Below are 18352 nucleotides of genomic sequence, written 5' to 3'. Positions count from 1 at the left end.
TGAAGCAGAACAGACTTGAGTTCAGATCCCAACACTGACACTCACTCCCTAGATATCCCTGGGCTAGTTAACGTTTTTGAGCCTCCATTTCTGCACCTCAACCTTGGGAGTGAACATCCCCCTTTGGTGGAGTTACTAGGAGTATTCAGTGATAGGACTTATACGAAGCCCTCAGTATGTGGCAGGCGTATGAACCATGTAACGTAGTGCTTGATCAGGCAACTACAGCAGTCGGAATGCCTGATTTATTTACTTTTCTAATATTTACTTGGCTGTACCAGGGTTTAGCTGTAGCATGCACATTCTTAGTTGTGGTATGTGGGATCTAGTTCCCTGACCAGGGATCAAACCTGGGCCCTCTGCATTGGGAACATGGAGTCTTAGCCATTGCGTCACCAGGGAAGTCCCTAGAATGCCTGACTTATAGAATGGCTTTGCACCTTATTAGCTGGGTTGTTGTTGTTTAGTCACTAAGTCATGTCTGACTCTTTTGTGACCCCTGTGGATGGTAGCCTGCCAGGCTTTTTTGTCAATGGAATTTCCCAGGTAAGAATACTGGAGTGAGCTGCCATTTCCTCCTCCAGGCGAATCTTCCCAACCCAGGGATAGAACCTGGGTCTCCTGCATTGCTGGTAGATTCTTTACCACTGAGCCACCTGGGAATCCTATTAGCTGGATGACACTGGATAAACCTCTTTGTGCTTCAGTCTCTTCATCTATCGATGAAGGATAGTGTCAAGAATTATATCAAAAGAGTTAATGCTCAATTAATAGCAGGTGCAGTGTTCTTTTGGCCTCCGCCGTCTCATCTGTCTGAAAGGAAAGACTCCCTGTAGCATGTAGCAACAGGTTTTCAGCAGTTGTTTTTAGGCTTCTGAAAGAATGGTGTGGGTTCCAGCAGAAAGACGTCTATTTCACTTCTGTTCAGAGGACAGGTGAGGACAGGGGCCCTTTCTCTGTTGTTCTCTGCTGTACCCACCTCCCACAACGCCTGACATGTGGTGGGTGCTCAACTGATACTCTTTAATTAATAAGTGAACAGAATGAATGAATGAATGAACAAAAGAGTTGTGCACTAAGGCTCTGCTTCAAACAATAATATCTGCTAAAAAAAAAAATGGAAAGATGAGGAAAGAGAGCATCTGAAAAAGAAGCAGCATCAGAAGCATCGTAAGAGAGGTTGTATTCTTGCTTGGAAAATTCCACGGGCAGAGGAGCCTGGCAGGCTATAGTCTGTGGGGCCGCAAAGAGTCAGACATGACTGAGTGACTGAGCACCAAGAGACAGTCACATCTGCAGGCAGGGGGCAGGCTGGGAGCTCCAGGCAGAGCCACCACCCCTGGAGGGCTAAGCACCAGGACCCCATCCTCTCCTGCATTGCCCTGCCCTGTCCTGCATACATCCTTGGCTCACAAGACCCCACTAAAGATGCTTCTGCTCAGAAATCCATTCCCCAGCTTAGTGTAGCCCTGAGGCTGGGCATGGCCCACTCCAGGTTTCTGAAAGCACAGTCTTACCGAGAATTTTAACCCTTTGATTCAGAGTTGGTTCTTCGCATTTCAACTTAGATGTTACCAGCTTTAGGAAGGTAACATGCTTTACATGCCTTCCTGACTTCCTCTGGAAAGGGCTAGATGTTTCTGCTCCTAGCTACACTGCAACTTTTTACCTCCCCTTTATTAACATTTATCAACACTCATCCTCAAAATTGCTTCCCAGGTGACTCAGTGGTAAAGAATCTGCCTGCCAGTGCAGAAGACGCAGGTTCAATCCCTGGATCAGGCAGATCCCCTGGAGGAGGAAATGGAAACCCACTCCAGTATTCCTGCTTGGAGAACCGCATAGACAGAGGAGCCTGGCAGGCTACAGTCTATGGGATCACAAAGAGTCAGAAATTACTAAGCGCCCAAGCATGTATGTGCATCCTCAAAACTGCCAGTTTACTTCTCTCTATCACCTTGGTACACAGAATGCACCCTCACAAAAATGTCCATGCCCTAGTCCTCAGAGCCTCTAAATATGAAATATATTATGTTCCACCGCTGAAGGGACTGAGCAGATGTGGCTAAAGTGACAGACTTTGAAATTGGGAGCACAGCCTAAATTATCCAGGTGGGCCCAATCTAATCAAAGCAGAGGATTTTCTCAGGCTGGAGGCAATAGTAGGGGAAATTGGAGAGATTCCAAGCATAAGAAGGATGTGACATGCCATTGCCAGCTGAGCTGTAGGAGTCCACATGCAAAGGGGACACAGAAAAGGTCTAGGAACGAAAGGTGGTCCACAGCTGGCAAAATAATAGGGATAGCAGTCTTGCAACAGCAAGAAACTAAATTCTGCCAACAATCTGAATGAGCCTGGAAGTGGATTCTTCCCATGACCGACCAATTAGAGCCCACCTGGACAACACCTTGACTTTTACCCTGGCAAGACCCTGGGTGGAGAAAACCAGTCCAGGTGTCTGGACCTTGGACCCACAGAGCTGTGAGATCTTCAATGTAGGTTGTTTTAAAGTCTTTAGCAATGTTGTTATGGCAGCAGAAGACTAACGATCCTCAAAGACTATGAGCTCTTCTGGGACAGAATCAATAGCCACTATCCACTATAGAATCCCCAGTCCCTGCCAGAGTGCCTGCCCCCTGGTAGGCACTCAAAAAAACAGTTGTATGTACCAACGGAAACCTGCTTCTCCACCAGGACTGACTATGGGGGTAATTTTTTATGGTGTCTTTGGAAAACAGAATCCAGTCCTCCAACGGCAATTGGTGGGGAAGTTTTCAAAGGAAGATACTTAGAAACCAGGCCTTCTCTGCAGGCTGAGTGAGCTGGGACCCCAGGGGCCTCTTGACCCTGGACTTTATGTCCCAGGGGGTGAAAGACAGCTGTTCCCTGGAGAAGAAACAGATCCTGGTGTCAGCTCCCTCTATGCAGCCCCCTCAGCGGTAAGCAAGGCTGCCTTCGAGAGGGAGTATGTACATGTGTGCACACATGCACAGCATGAGTAAGGGCGTTGTGGGCAGGGGTGGGGCTGTTTCAGTGTGAGCGTGGTGTGAGCAGAGAAGCAAGACTTCCCAGGATCCTTTCATCATTACACCCTGGAAAGGCAGGTGGCCCAACATCTGAGATGTGACATTTCAAAGGATTTCCTTGAAGAATTCCTTAAAAGAATGAACTCCCCTGGGATGCCAAAAATGGAATTCTACTTATGAAAACACCACGTTTCACACAGCTCTTTAGGAATGTTATGATGATGAAGTGAACTACACCTGTTTAGAAAAACATTGGCTTCAGCTTGGCTCTTGGTAGCATCTCAAATTGTGAAGACATTTTTTCTTCCAGACTGTTTTTGCTTTTAGTTCAGGAAAACTCAGAGGCAAATGCCCTAAGATTTTAAAACAAGTAATCGGACAGTGGCTCATACCTAGTGATGAAGCTAGCCTGGAGTGCAAGGACAGGGCGAAATCCTGAGTGAGATTGGAGATTCAGAGCACTTAAGAACCTTAGAAAGGAGCCCACCTGCTCCTGGTGTCCATCACCATGCTCAGGAATGCCCCAGTGGAGCACTTCCATCTTTCTGGTCTAAGCCAGGGACTCTAGTCTGAGAGGTCCACTGTCTCAAAGAGCAAAAGATGACAGGTCCCCTTTCCTGAGTGCTAAGTACACACTAGGCACTGTACTGAAGGCTTTCCCTACCGTCCCAGTTCCTCTCCCTACACCCATGGGCAATAAGACCTACAATCAGCTCCGTGTTACAGAGGAGGGACCCAAGGCCGCTCCCAGCCCTCCTAGCTGTGTCTCCCATCTTGCAGTCTGAAGCAGGGTAAGAGAGTGACTGAGAAGCCTCAGAAGAGCTTTTTTTTTTTTTTTAATTATTTATTTTTGGCCACACTGGGTCTTGGTTGCGGTGTGCAGGCTTCCTCTACTTGCGGTGAGTGGGGGCTACTCTTCATTGTGGTGCAGGGCCCTCTCGTGGTGGTGGCCTCTCTTGCTACAGAGCACAGACTCTGGGTGACACACAGGCTCAGCAGGCGCAGCCTGCAGGCTCTAGAGCACGGGCTCAGTAGTGGGGGCGCATGTGCTTTAGTTGCTCCACGGTATGTGGAATCTTCCTGGACCAGCGATCGAACCCATGCCCCCTGTATTGGTAGGCAGATTCTTATCCACTGCACCACTAGGGAAGTCCTCAGAAGAGCTTTGGACAGTGCATCAACACTACCCCTGCCAGAATGTATAATTAATGAGTCTAGCCACTATGGAAAATAATATGGAGTTTCCTCAAAAAACTGAAAACACAGTTGCTACATGATCCTTCAAGTCCTACTCCTGGGCCTATACCCAGACAAAACTATAATTCAAAAAGATACATGCATCTGTATGTTCATAACAGCACTATTTACAATAACCAAGACATGGAAGCAACCTCAATGTCCCTGGACAGATGAATGGATAAAGAAGATGTCATACACATACACAATGGAGTATTACTCATCCATAAAAAGGAATGAAGTAATGCCATTGGCAGCGACATGGACTGCTAGAGATTATCATACTAAGTGAAGTAAGTCAGAAAGACTAATACCACATGATATCATTTACATACGGAATCTAAAATACCATACAAATGAACATATCTATGAAGCAGAAATAGTCACAGACATAGAAAACAGATTTGTGGTTGCCAAGGGGAGGGAGGGATTGGGAGTCTGACATTAGCAGATACAAACTATTATATATAGGATGAATAAACAACAGAGTCCTAATGTATAGCGTGGGGAATTCTATTTAATATCCTGTGGTAAACCATAATGGAAGAGAATATATATAACTGAATCACTTTACAGCAGAAATGAAGCACAGCACTGTAAATAAACTATACTTCAATTAATTAAAAAGCAACTACCCCTGCTTTCAGAGGAATGGAGTCCAGCCACTACAGAGCAAGCTAGAAATCAATAGCTGGCCTGTCTGCAGACACATGTAAATCAGATGCAAATGGACCCAAGACCTAGTAAGACTCTTGGAGGTGGAGAAAATGAACCCAAGTCAGAAACAGCACGTTAGAAGGGATGGAACACTGGCTTTCAGTTTCCAGCCGGGAACCACCAGCTCTGTGCAGGTTTGCTGGAGTTGTTTCTTGGTGGGAAAGCCCCTCTGTGGGAGTCCTTGTTTCGGCAAGCGGAGACACACAAGGTGTTCCCGCATCAGTGGCAACAGGTGACAGCACAGGTAGTGGCGTAAGTGGAAGGCCATGGAGACCTCAGAGACTGAATGTACAAATGGACAATGGCCAGACCACATATAAAAATAGAACTCTGACCCACAGTCTGAAGCAACCAGTTTAGAAAACCAGCTGATCTGTCTGCAGAAACCGAACAACAACCCCTCTAGCAATCAGCCTCAAAGAGCCAGGACTTAATAACTGACTACTTCCCTAATTTTGTATCTACTTATAACTTCTCACCAACAAGAGAAAGCCAAATATGCTCCCCTAACCAATTACATAGGGGGTGTGTGTGTGTGTGTGTGTGTGTGTGTGTGAAGTCACTTCAGTCGTGTCCGACCCTTTGCCACCCTATGGGCCATAGCCCATCAGGCTCCTCTGTCCATGGGATTTTCCAGGCAAGAATACTGTAGTGGGTTGCCATGTCCTCCAGGGCATCTTCCCAACCCAGGAACTGAACCCACGTCTCTTACAGCTCCTGCATTGGCAGGCAGGTTCTTTACCACTAGTGCCACCTGGGAAGCCCTACAAAGGATGTCTACTAGTTAATGCACCCCACACCAACAGCCTCCAATCAGAGCATACCTGGTCTTCTCCTTTTTCCACTAAAAACTTAATCCCTTCTCTACATACCAAAAGCAAGTGATGGTGGCTGACTCGCTTGCTATAGCAAACTCAAGAGTATATAGCCTTTGCTTATTCTCATCTGAGTTATCTTTGTTTCTTTCCACACTTCCTAATTGTTGAGTTTCTTAGGGACTCTGTTTTCTTACTTGTAAACCTAGGATACTAGTTTGGGGCATGAATCTTGGGGGATGAAACTGCCTTGGATTGTTGGGGAGCCTCCTGATAAGCCCCCTGCTCCTTGGGTCCCCTCTGATCTGCATTCAGCAGCCACATACCCCACTCCCTTCTTGTTCTATGCACGTGGAGGTGCATCCACACATCCAGTTCCTTCACTGTTCAAGGGAAGAACCCGAAACCCAGGTGGGAAAACTGCCTGCGTGCCCGAGGTCCTCTCCTCCGGAGGTCTCTGAGAAACCAGTCCTCGGTCTTCAGTTTCTCCCCTCTGACTCCCAGACTCTGAAAGCAGGCACGTGAGCACTTTTAGGAGTCCCACAGGTGTCAGCTTATGCCTGTGGTGAAACTGAAGCTGACAAAAAAGGGCAAAAGTCCACACGGCACCAAGCTGCCAGGAGCCATAAAGACTCCCCATCCAGGGAAGGCCAGTCATGGCCTGTACACAGAGCTCTGCTCTCTGGAGGGAGTTTTCCTCCTTGGTTTCAGGGTGCCCCACCCAGCCTCTCTGAGTCTCTTTTATTGGGGAAGCCAGTTGACTCCAGAGGAATTCCTTCTTTCCTGAGGTTGGCTCCACCCAAGGCTGGCCCCACCTTCTCACCGCAAGACAAAAGCCAGGAAAACACAATAGTAATAGTTACCATTCTTGTTAGCTTGGCGCCATGTATGGACTGTATTCATCCTCAGAAAAACCCTGTGAAATAGGTACTACAGATGGAGAAGCGAGTCACAGAGAAGTCAAGTGATGTCAAGCTGACTCAGTAAGTAGGAGAAGAGCGATGATGGCCCAGGTCTGGAGGTAAATCCTGCACCCCTTCACTCTACTGCTCCTGAATGTCTTCAAATGAACACAGATGCTAGTAGAAGAATCTTTAGGGTGCTCTAAAGTTGGGAGCAAGATTCATTTACATTGCAAAGAAAGGCTAGGTTCTCTCTCGTTTACTAATGGTGGTTCCAGAAACATTTGTCAACCCAAGAGAAATACCAAGAGAACTGAAATGAAGACCTTCTCCACCTCACTTTTTGGAGAATGCGGAGGGCTCCCTGCTAATCCCTTACCAGTCACTTCAGGGCCTCCCAAAGCGGGAAACACATCGTACGTTCCAAAGAGAGAAGAATGTACATCTCACCGGACAATACATGTGACACCAGAGCAGTGATTTTGACATCCAGGTTCCTGGGCCCCAGTCCAGAACCTGCAAGGCCAGACCCTCCAGGGCCGAGGCCTAAGGACCTGAATTTTTAACCAGCACCCCAGGTGAATCCTGTCTATAGTCTAGGAAACAGTGAACCCAAAGCTGGGCCTCTCTGAAGTCCCTTCCTACTTGACACAGCTTGTGTTTTAGCCTGAAGAGCTTGATGCTAGCTTGCATACCCACCCTACCAACAGCCCCTGAGCGCTGTGCTGGGCAGGTGGAGAGGCTGCAGAGTTGCAGGCAGGGCACCCCTCCGCCCCACACACACACCCCTGCTCAGCTCCAGTGCTGCCATTTTTATCAGAACCCAGGCCCTGGAGGCACAGGACCAAATGAGACCACGTTGTTGGAGATCTGTCTTTCTCCCTGAGGAGGCTCTACGCTATGGGAGGAAAGAAGCCCAGTTCGCTCATTTTTATTGGTTAACTCCCTCCTGTCACCCCCTCCCTCCGGCTGACACTTTGGAGACTTTCAGTAATTGTCAGCTGAATGAACAAATTAATGACAAAGGGAGACAGACGTGTTAACAGCTAACAGTAATTTGAGCAGAATGGAGTAAGTGCTAAATGGTGGTGGAATGAGTCATTATTGCTGACGGGGAAGGAAGAGTGGGAAAGATATTCATACTCTCTCCCCTGTACTGTCAAAACAGAATCTTAACTCTTCCTCCCTTCCTGTCTCTCCTGCATAGAGAAGACAGCAGAATGCACACGTGTATGGTTTAAGTGATTCCAAAGCACACACCAGCATCGTCACCCCCTCTCCAGCTCCCCAGATTAATTATGAAATAGAACCTTGCTAGAATCCCAGAAGCTTGAATACAGAAGCTTGAACTCTTGTGTTCCCCTCATGGCAGCCCATCACCCCTCTCTCTTCCCCCTAATCCAAACTCTGTCCTGAATCTGGTGTGAACCATTTTCTTGCTTTTCTTCATCATTGAACTGTGAATGCGTATACGTGCCCACTCAGTTGCTAAGTCATGTCCAACTCTTTGGGATCCCATGGACTGTGGCGCGCCAGGTTCCTCTATCCAAGGGATTCTCCAGGCAAGAATACTAGAGTGAGTTGCCATTTTCTGCTCCAGGGGATCTTCCCAACCCAGGGATTGAACCCGAGTCTCCTGCACTGGCAGGCAGATTCTTCACCAATGAGGCACCTGGGAAGCCCATATGAGTGCATATACCACTAGACAGCACATTGTCTAGAGTTGCCTGGTTTTGAGTGTCCCACACTGGCACATTTTCTTTGTGGTGTGCCCGTTTTGGGGAGTTTTGCCCATGCCATCATGGTTCATTCCTTCTCACTGCTGTGTGGTCCATTTTATTGTATAAACACAGCCCCCATTTACTTGGCTTTCTTCTAGTGATGGTCATTAGGACTGTGTCGAGTCTTTAGTGATACTAGCAATGCTGCCGTATGTAACTCCTATGGTACTAAGGCACATGCACAAATCTCTTCTATATTTAAGAGGAATTGCTGAGTCATGGGGTATGCAATGTTTAACTTTACCAGGTGACGCCTGTTTTCTGAAGTGGTTGCAGCCAAAAAAAAGTACATTCTTTTCCCACATAAATGATGGCAGTAAATCAGCTATCCAGACTGGTATGGTACTCCATGGTATAGGATCCTTCTGTTGTGCTTCATTTTCCTCTGCACAGGACTTGAGCTGCTTAAACTCCCAGAAGATTGCTTGAGCTCCAGCCATCACATCTAAATTCCAGCCGACAAAAAGGAGGGAAAAAAAAAAAACATTTCACCCTTTTGCTTTGAATATACTTTCAGAAAGTCACACAAGCCACTTCCTCTTATTTCCCAGTGGCCGGACTTAATCTCATGGACACAATAAACTGCGAGTGATTCTAGAAAATGTAGTCTTTATTCTCGGTGCCCACATGCCCAGCTAAAAGTTGAGAGTTCCATCATTAAGGAAGAAGAGAGAATAGATTTGTAGGACAATGAACAATCTCTGCCATAGACTGGCTATAGAGTCTATGGCTCTGCCATAGACTAGCTCAGAAGAACACTTCTAAGCAGATCTGCCTAATTGCTTCCCCATGTAAACATACACACTGACATATCCCACAACACAAAATACTGGAGGGTAAAATACATCTTTAACAAGGCCACATTCTTAAGCATTGCAAGTTACACTATCTGTTCACCTAGAAAACTAGATAGTGTCCACATGGTCAATTTTACAGTAAGTTTTTTTTCTTCTGGCTATAGTGTTGCCATCCTCTTCTCTGGGTCCTCTACTCCTGATTTTTTAAAGTTAGGGCTTTTCTCCCAGACCTCTCCTAGTTAACTGGTATTTGATGTCCCTTTGAAACATAAACTCTGCATTGAAGCCAGATGGGATGGGCCTAGAAGCCCATACATCCGGCCTAGGTAAATAAGGTAAGCATATAAAATTAACTGCATGCAAATACATTTTTAACAACCCAGAAATTCTCTATCTCAAAAGTCTTCCAAGGCTTCTGGCTAGAAAAATATGACCAAACTTTTGGCTCCGCAGACCCTTTGTAATCTAACCCTAACCTATCTTTTTAGCTTTAAATTACCACTGTCCAAATGGGCTTCCCAGGTGGCACAGTGGTAAAGAATCTGCCTGCCAATTCAGGAGACACAAGAGCCACAGGTTCAATCCCTGGGTCGGAAAGATCCCCTGGAGAAGAGAATGGCTACCTCCTCCAGTATTCTTGCCTGTAAAATCCCATGGACAGAGAAGCCTGATGGGCTAGAGTCTATGGGGTCACAAAGAGTCAGACACAACTGACCAACTGAGCACACACACATTATCAAAAATGGGCCAAAATATAATAATGACAATGATGATGATGATGCTAACAATAACAACAATGATGCTGGAAGTTACCATTAAATGAGTGTGTATTATGTGCCAGTTAGTCTTAGCCTATTGACATACATTTCCTCATTTAATCTTCTATGGTGTTGGTATTTTTGCCTTTTTACACATGAGGAAACTGAGGCTCAAAGGGCATTTCCCCAAAGTCCTAAAACTGATGTGATAACCAGAATTTTCTGGTTTGGTCAAACCCACTATTAGAGAATATGGCTCAAATGACCTTTTCTCCATAACCCACCCCTCTTCTCCCCTGAGCAAAATGCCTCTTCTGTGCTTCCCTATAATACCTTCATCCTTGTTTGTAGTACTTTCCACCAAGTATTCCACAGATCGTCACTGGGCAGGCGTTACGTTGTGTGGCCATGCTCCCGTCTCTCTGCCCAGCTCAATCTGGGAATGTTGGTGGAGGAATTGTGTCTCTTCTAAAAAAAAAAAGTCAAATTATTATTATTTTAATTATGCTCAAAATATTTGTAACATAAAGACTATTATCTGAATCATTTTTAAAAATCATTATTTATTTTTGATGGCGTTGCGTCTTCGTTGCTTTGCACAGGCTTTAGCTGGTTGCAGTGGGGGGGGGCTACTCTTCCTTGTGGTGTGTGGGCTTCTCATTGCAGTGGCATCTCAGGGCTTCAGTAGCTGTGGCGCACAGGCTTAGTTGCCCCGTGACATGTGCAGTCTTCCTGGACCAGGGATGGAACCCATGTCCCTTGCATTGACAGGTAGATTCTTATATCTAGTGCACCACTAGGGAAGTGGGAAGTCCCCTCTTAATCACTTCTAAGTATACAGGTCAGTAGTATTAAGTATATTCACACTGGTGTGCAATCTCCAGAACTCTTTTTCATCTTGCAAAACTGAAACTCTACATGCATTAGAGAACAGCTTCCCAATCCCCTCTTCCCTCTGCCCTTGGCAACCCCCATTCTACTTTCTGTTGCTGTGAATCTGACTACTCTAGGTATACTACATCATATAAGTGGAATCATACAATATTTGTCCCTTTGTAATTGGCCTGTTCTACTTGGCGTAATGTCCCCATGGCTCATCCATGTTGTAGCATGTGACAGGATTGCCTTTCTTTATAACCCTGGATAATATTCTGCTGCATGTATTTACCACATTTTGTTTATCCAGTCATCTGTTCACTGGGTTGCTTCCACCTCTAGATTATTGTGAATAATGTTGCTATGAACACGGGCATACAAATACTTCCATGAGATACCACTTTCAATCCTTTTAGATGTATACCCAGAAGCAGAATTGCTGGATCATACGGTAATTCTCTGTGTAATATTTTGAGGAACCATGATACTGTTTTCCACAGTGACTACATCATTTTCCATTCCCACCATCAGTGAACAAGGGATCCCATATTTGCACATCCTCACCACCACTTGTTATTTTTCTGGGTTTTTCTTTTTATACTTATTGAAGTGAAGTGACCCATGAGAACAAGGCAGGATTAATCCTTGTATAATTTATAGTCAGCTCTCCATACCTTAGGTTTCTCCGAATTCTTAGATTCATCCAACCATGGACCATGATAGTAACTGTGGTATTTACTATTGAAACGTTTTGTGTATAAGTGGCCCTGTGTAGTTCAAATCCGTGTTGTTCAAGAGTCAATTGTATAGTTGACATGCTTTTTGAGTAGTAGCCATCCTAATGGGTGTGAGGTGGTTTAGTTTTTAAATTATCGCTAAATGAGCCCTGAGTCTGGCATACAGAATGTTTGTGGAGTGACTGAATGATTTCACCACAAACAGATGGGATAGTTGTGTTTCCCAGGGTTTTTTCCATGAAGAAATAGTCAAGAACCTGAACTTGAATTAACCGTGAGACCGCACACCCTCTATAGAACAGTGCCTTTCTTCTGAGCCCCAAGAGGTTTGTCCTTGCCTATCAGGTGCCAACGACCCACCCTCAGTCCCCTTGGTGGGCAGGGTGAGCAAGAGGTCGCCAGTCCCTAGGGTGAACTCTCCCACCTGGCTCCACTCTGCATAAAGCAAGCAAATCTAGGAGAAAGAAACTCACAGGCATACCAAATCCAAGGACCCCCAAGCCCATCCCTGCCTCCCACTCTTCCCCTGCTGGTCCCACCAGAGATGTTCTGGGAGTGGAGGAGGGGAGCAGGAGCCCAGCCAGCTTTCCCCTCCACCCTCCGTGCTCAGCGGAGCAGAGCGAGTCACATTTCAGCAATGCTCCCAGGCCAACTTGAAAGCCGAAACAAGCGGCCACACTGCCTTGTGAGAGCTCCTCCGGATGCCTGCAGGCTTATGCTGGGCTGAGTCACTTCCTCACCTTAATTCTCCCCTAATTCCTTCCCTTTCTCTGCAGCTTCACTCCCGGCACCACTGTCTGGGTGTGGAATGTCTGGGGAAGCTGCGCAGGTGGGTCGGCTGGGCTGTCTGCCTAGATCCTGCAAACATGACCATGACTGGGGATAGAGGATGTGGGGGGCAGGAGTGGGGTGCAAATCCAAGCCAGGTTTGTCTGCTGGCTCTGAGGAGCATCCTAATCCCTGAAGCCGGTTTGATCTCTGCAAGTCTGAGCACAGAGTTGTCACCTCCTGGCAGGATTCCTGAGGGGCCCTGAGCAGGGGCTGCTGGAGGAAGGGGCAGATGATGGAGAGGAGCAGAGGAAAGGGTGGGGAGTCATGACTGTGCTTTGCGTTCCAGGGACCTCCATCCCATGGTACCTGCCCTGGAGAACAGGGCTGCCTCCTGTAGGTCAAGTTCAAAGGTGGTCTTACGAACTCTGCCAATTTCCTGGAGGTCACAATAGTTAGCCTGGGCCAGCCTGTTTCTGGAAATACAGCTGTTCCTCTTAACTGTGTGTACTGTCTCTTCCCCTGTCTACAAGGAAAGTTTTCTTTTAGGATCCTGGATTCTATGTATCTCTTTTGTATTGTTTCCTGTGTATGCCTGCCTCAGCTTGTATATCCTAAGATAGAAATCAGGGCATAGTTTTAATTTTCATTAAAGTTATTCATTCACATCGTTCCAAGAGGCAAATAGTGGTGCAAAACTTATGAAAAAGCTCTCTCCCTCATGAGAAAGTGAAGTCACTCAGTTGTGTCCAACTCTTTGTGACCCCATGGACTGTAGCCCACCAGGCTCCTCCATCCATGGAGTTTTCTAGACAAGAGTACTAGAGTGGGTTGCCATTTCCTTCTCCAGAGCTCTCCATCAATTTCTATGACTCATTCTTTAGGCATTTGCCATAATTTCCTAAATAATATTGTTTTATTACTACTTCAACGATTTTTCAGCTTAAGGCACTATTTATTATTGTCTTCTCCACTCCAACAGCCCACTCTCCCTTCCTGGCCTCCATCCTCCCAATATAACCGTATAATAATTTGACTAGAACAAAGTTGGTGTTTATATTATTACCATTTGGTGAACACTATTCCCATGTGTTTATGCTAAAAGCCATGGCATGAATTATGATTACTTCTCTTTTCATGCATAAGCTTTTATTTTCCCTGGAGTTACTAATCATCCCCCGACCCCGATTCACTTAGTTTTCTTTGTACTCAATGCCAAACTCTTCCAGTTACTGAAATCTCCCCTCATTACCTTTAGATGATGTTCTACCTGTTTCATTTTCTTGAAGCAGTCTCTCCTGGAGCTTCCTGACCTAATCAGATTTAGGCTAGGTGTTCCCTGTGCCTGTTGTACTTTTTTTATCTAGTGATCTTTCTTCACTAACATCTTCTGAGTTAGATTCCTGCTTCCTGCTCTCTTCTTCTTGCTTTACAAACTTATTTTGGTGAATCACATCTTCCAATAGCCTCTTGAGTACATGAAAAAAAAATTTTCTGATCATTTAACAGCATTTCAATCACAGGAAATGTCTTTTTTTTTTTTTTAATTTCAAACTTTATCGATAGTTTGGTTGCATATAAAATTTTAAGTTGTGGGTAATTTTCCTGCAGACTTTTGAAAGCATTGCTGAAGGATCTTCTCACTTTTGGTGCTTCTGTTGAGACTGTTTCAAGCCATTCTAATTTCTGACCTGATCCTCGCTTCCTTTGGTGAGATCTCTTTGTTTTCTGTGTTCTGAATTATAGTGATTTGTCTTGATATGGGTTGTCTATTTTCATCCATTACATCAGGTACTCAATGGGCCCTTTTAATCCGGAAATGCATGTCCGTCAGTTTTGGGAAAAAAAGTTTAAAAATATTTATTTATTTTTGGCTGTGTTGGGCTTTAGTTGCAGCACACGGGATCTTTCATTGTGCTTCTTAGTTGCTCTGTGGCACACAGGATCTTAGTTCCCTGACCAGGGATTGAACCCACATCTCCTGCATTGGAAGGTGGATTCTTAAATCACTGGACCACTAGGGAAGTCCCTGGAAAATTTTCTTCAAGGATTTCTTTGATCACTTCCTGCACTCCATTTCCTCTGTTGTTGTTTTTTGCTACAACCTGGCTTTCTCATTTACAGAACAGCGAGAGTAACACCAGCCTCAGAGGATCATTGTAAGCGTTAACAGTCATAGCACTGAATAGGTTCAGCAGGGTGCGGCATACATGGCAAAACTAAAGAAAATGGTGACCACTGATCATTATTGTGATGGATATGATGCTTTGTACACTGTTAAGTACTTGGTGGGCATCACCTTTTCAACAGCCCAGCATCTAAATCCCCCCTTTCTCCATTGAGTGAGGGCCTCCCGTTGACTCCCATTCCCCAGGACAGAAACCTCACTACCTGTCGCCTGGTCCCTGCTGGCATCATGACCAACTGCATGCTCCTGTAAAGAGAACAGACAGCCTTATTTTGGCAGCAGGGACTAAGGCAGCACCAGGCTCACTGGCACTGTGCCTCGGGTCCCTACCAGATCCAACTGGTTCTCTGTCACCATTCACCCTTGGGTTTTGCCCATTTTCTCATTGTGGGTTTCCAGTCTTCACAATGATTCTCTAAGCTGCCTGATATGTTTCCAAAGACAAAACCAAACTTTTCCACGTCATTGGCAGGATTTGGTTTCTGTTTCTTGTTACCAGGAACTCTGGTTAATAAACCTGATGCCAAAGGCAAAGGAAGTTATCAAAACTAGGGCAATGATGTTTGAAACACCAATGGGACTAGGAAGAAAGTGCTCCCACCTGCTCTCCTGGGTAATCCTGTGTCATTAAGAACAGGCAGCTTGTGAAAAATGAAAACAAATGATCAATAAAAAGTTGAGTCTTGGGAGAAGACAAAGAAATCCCAATTAAAATAGACATCAATTTCTACTATCCTATTAGCAAATGCACCTGTATGTGTGTGTGCGCAGGTATATGTGTAATTAAAGTATAATCGCTGGTGTGGGCAAAACGTCTCACCCACGTCACAGAGTGCTCAGCCTGCCAGTCCCAAGGGAGTCTAAACAAGTGTTGTGACCTCACCAGTGGGGAAACAGTTTAAAGATCACTTCCCACTGCCTTGAGCAGTTTTGCTAGAGGACAAGATGTGAACAGTAATTATTGCCACATGCAGGGATCTTCTTGGGAAGTATGACTTGGCTGTACTTCCAAAAAACTTGTGATAAAATATACATAACATAAATTTACCATTTATCCATTTTTAAGGGTATAGTTCAGTGGCATTCAGTACATTCTCTTTGTTGAACAGTCGATCTCCAGAACTTTTTCATCTTGCAAAACTGAAACTGCAGCCATTAGACAATAACTCCTCATTCCTGCCTCTCCTCAAGCCCTGACAACCATATCTGCTGTCTCTGAATTTGACTGCTCTAGGTATATTCTGTAAGCAAAAATCATACAGTATTGTCTTATTGCAACTGACTTTTTTCACTTAGCATAATCTTCTCAATGTTCATCCCTGTTGTAGAATATGTCAAAATTTCCTTCCCTTTTTCTTTCTTTTTTTCTTCCCGTTTTATTGATTCAATTGACATACAGCACTGTTTAAGTTCAAGGTGGACAGAATAATGATTTGACTTGAAATGATGAAATGATTACCTCTATAAGTTTAGTAAACGTCCTTCATCTCATACCGACACAGCATTAAATAAATTAGTTTTTGCCTTGTGATGAGAACTCAGGATTTACACTTAATAACTTTCATATATAGCATACGGCAGTGTTCATTAGAGTTATATTGTACGTTACATCCTTAATACTTATTTATCTGTTAACTGGAAGTTTGTATCTTTTGACCACCAAGTCCCTCTCCCCCTACCTTCTGCCTATGATAACCACAAATCCGATCTCATTCTCTACGAGTTTGTTTGTTTGTGAATATATTTGACCTACAACGCTGTTAGTTCCTGGTACACAACATAGTAATTCCAGATTTCTGTACATTTCAAAATGATCACCATGATAAGTCTAATTGTCCTCTGTCGCCATACAAAGTTATAACATTGTTATTGACTGTATTTTCTATTCTGTATACTTCATACTCATGACTCATGTATTTTGTAACTGGAAATTTATGTCTCTTCATTTCCCTCACCTATTTCTCTCCTGTATCTCTTCTCCTCTGGCAGCCACCTGTTTGTTCTCTGTATCTATGATTCCATTTCTGTTTGGTTACACTTGTTCATTTGTTTCTGTTTTTAGATTCCATTTATATGTGAAATCATACAGTATTTGTCTTTCTTTTTATTTATTTATTTTTGACTGTGTTGCAATCATATCATATTTGTCTTTCTCTCTTTTTGTTTGTTTATTCCTGGCTGTGCTGGGTCTTTGTTGCAGTGAGCAGGGAATACTCTTTGTTGTGGATCACGGGCCTGGGGGCACAGGCTTCAGTAGCTGGGACTCTCAGCCTCCAGAGTGCAGGCTCAGTGGTTGTGGCACTGAGCCGAGCTGCCCCGCAGCATGTGGGATCTTCCCGGGCTGGGATCGGACCTGTGTCCCTCCTTTTGCAGGTGGATTCTTAACCACTGGACCACCAGGGAAAGCCAGTATTTGTCTTTCTTCGTCTGACTTATTTTACTTAGCATAATACCCTCTAGGTTCTTCCGTGTCCTTGCAAATGGCAAGATTTCATTCTTTTTAGGGATGAGTAGTATTCCATTGTATAGATATACCACATCTTTATCCATTCATCCATCAGTGGGCACTTGGGTTCCTACCACTTAGCTAATGGGAATAAAGCTGCTATGCATGTGATCATACAAATTGTACAGATATCTGTTCATTCATAGCCTGGGAGTTAACTCAGGTCATCGTCCTTTGAGGCAAATGAAATCAACTTGAGGTATGCCTACAGCCCCCATCCCTAAAAGAAAAAATGGAAGCCTTCCTTGATGTCATCACAGTAGCTGGAGCCCCCTCCTACCTTCCAGGACACTGTTTCTGGGGCACTAGGTGCTGTCCTAGGTGTTCCACTACTCTTCCCTCTTTAAATCCTGACGGCGGCCCCAGGACATGGGCCAGGACCATTGCTGACCCGTTGGGTCTTTTTAAAAAGTAGGATGAGATGCTCATTCCTCCTGGCAGATTCATAACTCAGCAAGCAGAGCAGGGTCTGGATGGGAGTGCCCACTTGGGCCTTCGGCACACCCCCCCTGTGCAAACCACAGCCAGTTATATATATACAACATGATAATATATGAGGGCCCTTAGGCAGGCTCAGTGGGTAACTGGGTAACCAGGTTTATGGGTGAAGAAAGTGAAGCATGGAGGAGAAGGAGTTTGACTGAAGTCATAAGGAGCCAAGGCAAGCTTAGAGCAGAATGAAGCCTGCTTTATTTTATTTTTAAAATGTTGAGGTCTGCTTTAAAAATTGTAGACCTTATTTAGATATGATGAGGCCAGCAGATCAGGAGATGATCATCATTGGAAAGATAGTATGTGTACAGCATGTTGACTGTTCTTTTTTTTTTTTGACTATTCTTAATATTGCACTGCGTATTTAAAAATTGCTAAGAGAGAATTCCCTGGTGGTCCAGTGGTTAGGACTCCATGCTTCCACTGCTGGGGACCCAGGGTCCTATCCCTGGTCAAGGAATTAAGATCTCACAAGCCACGGGGTTCAGCAAAAAAAACACAAAAACCCAAAAACTTGCTAAGAAAATAGATCTTAAAAACCTCATCACAAGAAAAAAAAATTTTTTTTTGTGGTTATTCTGTATGGTGACACACATTAACTAGACTTATTGTGGTGATCATTTTGCACACATAGTCATCTGTTGGCATTTTCTCGGGATTGGCTCCAGGACTTCTGAGAATATCTGGGTCAAGTCCCTTATATAAAATGGTGTAGTATTTGCATATAACCTATGTACATCCTCCCATATACT

Source organism: Cervus canadensis, chromosome 8 (genome assembly GCF_019320065.1).
Source record: "Cervus canadensis isolate Bull #8, Minnesota chromosome 8, ASM1932006v1, whole genome shotgun sequence".
Lineage (NCBI taxonomy): Eukaryota > Metazoa > Chordata > Mammalia > Artiodactyla > Cervidae > Cervus > Cervus canadensis.
The sequence above is the reverse complement of the archived record's forward strand: the minus strand, read 5'-3'. Positions refer to the sequence as shown.